This window comes from Pistacia vera, unplaced genomic scaffold, assembly GCF_008641045.1.
Source record: "Pistacia vera cultivar Batoury unplaced genomic scaffold, PisVer_v2 Contig184, whole genome shotgun sequence".
Lineage (NCBI taxonomy): Eukaryota > Viridiplantae > Streptophyta > Magnoliopsida > Sapindales > Anacardiaceae > Pistacia > Pistacia vera.
The window spans coordinates 687,817-695,556 of NW_022195938.1; positions in this window are offsets into that span (position 1 = coordinate 687,817).

Consider the following 7,740-nt stretch of genomic DNA (forward strand, 5'->3'; position numbering starts at 1 on the left):
ACATGGCTATGTTTTTATAGGGCTAATTCCTTGGGGTTAACAGTTTGGATTGAATTTTAGTGAATTAACGGCTCCGAAAATTAGCATACGAGCAAGGGGAAGAACTTTGACAACCGGTTTGTGAACGAGGTAGCCCGTAAGCGTTATGAGGAGGTGATCACACAAAAGGATAAGGCTTCATCCCTGAACGTGGATTGACACAAAACAATCTGTGGACTGGAGTAGGGGTAGACGTTGGAACATGTCCATGCGTGCTCCTGGGTGCTGGCAGTAGAACCGTTGGTGAGAGAGTTCTATGCCAACTCCCCCGAAAGTCAGGATGAGATTGTGTTTGTACGAGGGAGGATGTGCCATTTTCAGCAAGGGACATCAACAAATTCTTCAACCTGCCCGAAATTTTCACTGATGAGTATGTGGAGCTCAAAAGATCCCCCTTTGAGGATAATTATCTTGCCAGTCATTGCGAAACCTGAGGCAGCATGGAAGTGTCTAAAAACAGAAAAAGACACTCAAGGGAACACAGTTGACACCAATGGCTCGGCTGTGGCAGTATTTTTTGTCTGTGCTAAACTAATGCCGGAGACGCACTACAGCACAGTGACTCAGAGAAGCGGAATTGCTCTACTCTATTGCCACAGGAAAGAGTATGGATGTGGGGGACATCATTTTAGAGATATCAGGATAGCATCCACAAAGGGGCGATCAAGCTACTTTTCCCGCATCTCATCACAGCCATGTGCATAAAAGCGGGGGTCAAGGTTCAAGATGATGAGCCGCGTATTCATCCGGCTCCAACTCTAATATGACTATTTCAAGAAACACCTTGACCAACGGAGCTGCCCACCAAACAGGGCGAGAGGCAGAGAACGAGCATGGCCACATCATCCAGCTCCACAGGGTCACAAAAAGCGATGATGCAAGAATGATGGGGATGATGAAATATATGAAGAGACGAAAGGATTGGATGATGGAGCGGCACAGAGCATTCTGAATTGTTGACAACACTTCAAGAGCTGAAGGTTGACACTTCCGCATATCAATGGGTTGACTGGAACTCAGATGATTGGCCGGAATCAGAGGAAGACGAGGAATAGGAACGAGAAGAGGAAGAAGAAGACTGACTAGAGCACCTGTTTATGTTTTGTTTAATTGCTTTCATTTAATTTTTGTCCAGTTGAAACTTAACTCATTTTATTTGGTTTTGGATTGTGTTTATTTTGTTAGTTTGTTTAGTTGACGTTTTTAATTAGTAGTTGTTAAAGGGCGAGATTATTTTGTAATACTTTCAATTTAGTTGTGAATTCGTTCTAACATAGGGACACCACAGTTTATGTTTTTGACAGATTTTGGTGATGAAAGTCCGAGAACGGTGAACATTGTGGAGCGACAATTCATGACTTAACCAGGGAGCATTCTCGTACCTTTATATTGTTCAGTTGTTTTTCTTTTGTTGTTTTTTTCTATTCCTGACTATTGCATAATGGACATTGGGGACATGTAATATTTAGTTTGGGTAGGGAATAGATTTTGAGTTAAGGGTATATTGGCTGGAAACCAGTAACTGCCTTAAAAACTGCCTAGCATTACTTGGCGACCTCGGGTTTAACCACGCCGCGTACACCTTAAACTGTAAAATCTATTTTAAGTTATATCGGCTGGAAACCAGTAACTGCCTTAAAAACTGCCTAGCGTACTTGGCGACCTTGGGTTAAACACGCCGCGTACACCTTAAACTGTAAATCTATTTTAAGGGTATATTGGCTGGAAACAGTACTGCCTTAAAAATTGTCTAGCATACTTGGCGACCTCGGGTTTAACAACGCCGCGTACACCTTGAAAAAAAAAAAAAAAAAAAACTTATTTTTGTGTTGCATTTTTCTTTTGGTTGTTTTGTTTTGCGATGATGAGTTGTATAAATCAATGATGAGAATAAGATTGTTGAATTGTTATTGTTGAGAAATGTTAAGCATTGCTTCAAGTTTACGTTTATGACTGGATTTTGATTGAGGTTTTTTGAGGTTCAACCACGATTTTCTTTTTTTCGGCAGCTTAGATTCATTTTATGCGATTATGAAGTCTTGATAATGTTGTGACTCTAGATCCTAGTTGAGAAATGCTCGAGGCGAAATTCTAGGATTAGACATGGTTGAGGAAATGATTTAGGCATTTTTCGGAACGTTTGACCTTTCTGCCAACCCGAATGAAATTGTCCCTAGTCACCCATTGTAGCCATTTGAACTTTGCTTTATTTTCTCGGAAAACAACAGAATTGTAAATTCCTTTTTACCCTAAACACTGTATCGTACCCTTAGGAGAATTCAGTCTTAGTGCAAAACAAAGAACGAAACGAGTGTACAATTGAGTAAAAGATTAGTTTGGGGGTTAGAGAAGAAAATGAAGAAGAGATCAAAGAATGATATGGGGGTTGAGAGAAAAGAATTAAACAAAGGAGGTAGTCACCTCAATTCAAATCTAGGTTTGTGTTAAAAAAAAAAACTTGATGAAAAAAAAAATGTTGAACACAATGTTGCTAGTTTAAGGGTATACCGGCTGGAAACCAGAACCCGCCTTAAAAACTCCTAGCATTATTTGGCGACCTCGGGTTTAACAATGCCACGTACACATTAAACAAGTCTCCCTGCATTTATGGTATTCAAAAGTTTTTAAGGATACCGTTTAAAGGTAGTGAACTAGTGGACATGTCGATTGGTGTTGAGAAAATGTGGGTTTCGATGTGAATTGAGTTTTGCTTTAGGACACCGAGTTCTCTTACTTTGTTTCCTATCCTTTTATTGGAGCCCATGACCCGAGCCTAACGTTAAAGCTTTAAAGACCTTTTGATTCTCATCTGTGTTTAGTCCTCATTAGGGAGAGTAGTTCGATATTTAGGCTTATGAGTCTGCCCCCATTTGATAACTTTACGAGTTTTGCATAAAATAATCCGGGAAGTTGGAATGTGATTAAGTGGGGATCACCTACTTGGTGGACCGATTGAGAAGACAGTCGATGTACTTATAACTTCTTAGTGTCGAACATTTCCTGATAAATTTTTCAACAATTTGTGAGACATGTGCAATTTCTAGGCAATTCATTGTGGCATTTGAGTTTTGTTGATTTGTTTTTTTAGTTTGTCTGTGTGTTTTCATGTTTTTGTTTTGGTTGTTGTCTTTGTTTTGTTAGTTTTGTACTGTATGCTCGGGACGAGCATCTCTTTAGTTTGGGGGTAGTTGTAATCCGTAAATTATATAGTTTTTATTTGATCTTTCTTTCGGATTTCAGGTACTTTCTAGTGCATTTTTACCTGAATTGGTGCTTAATTCTTTACTTTTCGTGTTTCAGGTAAAATGGAGTTTTTGAGCGAATAAAGACAAAACCAGATAGTTTTGACTCAGAAATGAGCAATTTCAGAAGATGAGAGTTCCGGAGCAGGACAACGCACGATGAAGCTTGTTTCCAGGGAAGAGAGCCGAAAATCGAAGAATCGAACGAAGAAGCAAGCAGAGTGGCAGTTTTGTAAATTTCAGAACTTTTGAAGGACTTTGCCCCGGCGAAGAAATTGTCTTCCCTGCAGCGAAGTAAGGCAGAGGCGATGTGGAATTTTTTCATTCTTCGCCGCGGCGACAGTCACTATTCATTTTTGTAAATGCACTGTTTCGTGTTGTGCGTGTTTTGGCTAGGTTTTGGACTAAGTATAAGAAAAAACTTAACTTTTTACTGAGGGATCTTGACTTTTTAGGTGAGCTGTTTTTACACTTTTCTGAGAGTAAGCTTTGAGTTTTTCGGATTGCAAAAGGAAGTTCAATTTTGACTAGAAATTCATCTTTGGGAAGATCTTATCTTTCATTTCAGATTCATTATGTTTAACTGTTTATTTCTATTTTTCGTTTTTAAGTATTAATTTAGCCATGAACTATCTTCTATGGTTAGGATTTTGATTGTAGTTTGGATTTTAAATGGGTTAAGTAATTGATTGTGTTATTTCCATGAATAACTTTGGTTGGGGTTAGTCTGAAATTAAATGCTGTATGTGATGAACATGATAGATTGAGAAATAATTCATGTTAGACTTCTTGGGTAATCACCATTATAGTATTGGATCTAGAGATAGATTCAAGAATTAATGAAATCAATTTAGGATTCTTGTGCTTAATGAATTTAGAATTATTAACCTTCAATTTGTTGGGTGCAGAATGTTAATAAGGATGAATAGGTAAACATACCCGAGAGGGTATGTTAACATATTAGTGAATCCGATTTACAACCATTGCACATGAATGTGAAACTAGTGTAACTCTTCGTTTAAACCAAAAAGTCCAAACGAAGTCAAAACCCTACCCTTTTACTTAATTGATTTTCTGTGTTCATTTGCTTCTTATTTAAATTTAATTCCTTGTTTAATTTTATTTTTGTTTCTTTTCCTTAAAATTTGCTCCCACCAATCCAAGAAATTCGTGCTTCAACTTGTTAACGTTAGGAACCTTAATGCTTTGCTGCGGTCCTCGTGGGAACGATATCCTACCCATCACTTTATTACTTGAGCGACTAGTGCACTTGCTAGTTTTGCATGTTGTAGTAAACACGCATCAATGAACTACTGATGGGAAAGTGGCCACTCAAGCGCCTTCTCGTCCCTACAAATGACTCAAGGTAAATTTTGTATAAAACTTACATAATACAATTGTTTTATAAGCTGATTCTAATGCTAATGTCTTCCTCCTATTGTAGTGCTGATTGCGGGGCATATGCACTAAAATTTATTGAGTTTAACATGACCAACACCCCGATGGATGACTTGAATGACGAAACAATGAGCAACTATCAGGAGCGCTAGGCTGTTGAGTGCTTCCATGGGCATATGGATCCATTTTGATTGACCAGAACCTAATCCAAGTCATTGTTGATGCTGTCATTGTTGATGCTGTCATCAAAAGGTATGGAAGTTGGACTTAGAATTTTGTAGTTTATGTGATGTTGTCTTATTGGGTTGTCTTGAATAATTGGATTGTCTTGAATTGGATCAACAGGTGTTGTTAGGCATTAGGCTGTTGATACTTGGGTTATGGTGCTGCTGCTGATGCTGATGCTGAAGTTGTGCTAGATAATTTTGGAGGATGGGGAAATTGTTGAAGAGAATGATGAAGAGGGGGGGATGGAGGCTGCTGGCCATGCTTTTGTTTTGGGTGTATATAGGACATTTGTTTGTTGTATATAATGTTGTAATTAATGTAATTGACACATTTCAGATTTGTACAAAAGCAATTCAATATTTCTTTCCCTCTTTTGAGTTTGAGTTTATTTAGTATTCTTGTTACATGGCATTGATGTGTTGATGCAATTATGTTGTCGAATTCAGGAGAAAACATGGAATTAATATGTGTTGGTGATTTTAGTCTGTCAAAATTCAGGAGAAAAGCTGGAAAAAATATGTATTGCCCATGATCGCTTAAGCGATATATAAACGACTACATCTATCGCTTAAGCGACCAAGGGTTTTCTATAAAGGATCGCTTAAGCGAGACAATAAATCGCTTAAACGGTCGTGCATGTGGGCAGATCTTTATTCTGCCATGGACTTGATCGCTTAAGCGATACCAAATTGCTTAAGCGAGACAGTAAATCGCTTAAGCGATCATGCATCTAGGTTGATTCTGCCTCGAACTCGATCGCTTAAGCAATCCAAAATCACTTAATCAACCAAGGGTAAAAGTGAAGAATTGCTTAAGCGAGACAATAAATCGCTTAAGCGATCGTGCATCTAGGCAGATCTTGATTCTGCCATGGACTTGATTGTTTAAGCGATACCAAATCGCTTAAGCGACCAAGGGTAAAAGCGAAGAATCACTTAAGCGAGGCCATAAATCGCTTAAGCGATCGTGCATCTAGGCAGATGTTGATTCTGCCTTAGCCTTGATCGCTTAAGCGATCCAAAATCTCTTAAGCGACTAAGGGTAAAAGTGAAGAATCGCTTAAGCAATCGTGCATCTGGGCAAATCTTCATTCTGCCTCAGACTTGATCGCTTAAGCGATCCCAGATCACTCAAGCAACTAATGGTAAAAGTGAAGAATCGCTTAAGCAAGATAATAAATCGCTTAAGCGATCGTGCATCTGGGTAGATTGATTATGCCTTGTGTATGATCGCTTAAGCGACGATACTAGATCGCTTAAGCAACTAAGGCTAAATACACAGGATCACTTAAGCGAGAAATGAAATCTCTTAAGCGATCTAGTTTATTCAGATTATTTTTATTATGCCTTTCACAAGATCGCTTAAGCGATTAACATTATCGCTTAAGCGATGAAAGCTTATAAACACTGAATCGCTTAAGCGATTCCTTTTATTTATTTTTTGGAATAGGTTTTCAACCCCATATTAAGTGACGTTAATGTGAACTTAGGATGTTCACAACATCACATGATTATTAACGTTAATATTAAGCGACATTAGTTAGTAACACTTATTAAGGCCAATTAAGAAGGATTATTTGCAACCTAATTTCATCAACACATATTAAGGTTACAACCGTATGATATATGGATGAATGTTATAGCACACTAGCATGACACGTTAGTAGAAACGTACATGATTTCATAAATATGGATGATGTGTTTGAGAATGATTAGATTGAAATAAGCTTCAATTTTGACTATACGATTAGTTCAGTGGACCATGATCTGTATTGTGTCAATTGATTTGATTATTTATATCACTTAATCAATTTTTTTTCAAAATCATATTTTAATTAAATTAATTCTTTTACGTCTGTACATAAACATGGAAAAGAAATATTAAAGTACAGAATGTTTTTAAAATAAAATTACCCTTAATCGCTTAAGCGATATATGGTGTCGTTTAAGCAATCATGTCTATTTAGCCTTGGTCGCTTAAGCGATATATGGTTTCGCTTAAGCGATCCTGTCTATTTAGCCTTGGTCGCTTAAGCGATAATAAATCGTTTACGCGATCTTGTCAAAGGCAGAATAAAGGTCATCCGACTATACTGGATCACTAGGTCTTTCTTAAGCGATCCTGTATATTTAGCCTTAGTCGTTTAAGCGATCACGTCTAGTCGCTTAAGCAATCATGTACAGGCGAGGATCAGGATCACTTAAGCGATGCTTCACTTTTACCCTTGGTCGCTTAAGCGATCATGTGCAAGGCAGAATCAAGTCACCCTAGGTACACGATTGCTTAAGCAATTTAAGTTCTCGCTTAAGCGATTCTTCACTTTTACCCTTGGTTGCTTAAGCGATCATGTCCAAGGCAGAATCAAGTCACCCCAAGTGCACGATCGCTTAAGCGATTTAAGTTCTTGCTTAAGCGATTCTTCACTTTTACCCTTGGTAGCTTAAGCAATCATGTCCAAGGCAAAATCAAGATCACTTAAGCGATTCTTCACTTTTGGCCTTGGTCGCTTAAGCGATTCATGATCGCTTAAGTGACCAAGGACATTTTGCTTCTTATCTCGCCAATCTTTTGATATTGTGCACGTTTGAGTGAGAAATTCTATTTCGTATTGTGGGTAGGCTCTATATTCAATCATAACCATTCATAGTTGTGAAATGAGGTACGTTTCTACTAACATCCCACACTCGTGACTAATTCAGTAAATTGATTGATTGATTGATTGTCTTGATACGACAATAATGTTGATAATATTTATTTTGCTTGTCTTACTTCTTTGGGTAGCAATCAGTGCCGTACAAAGGTAATATGCGAATTTTTACTAACTTAAACCCTT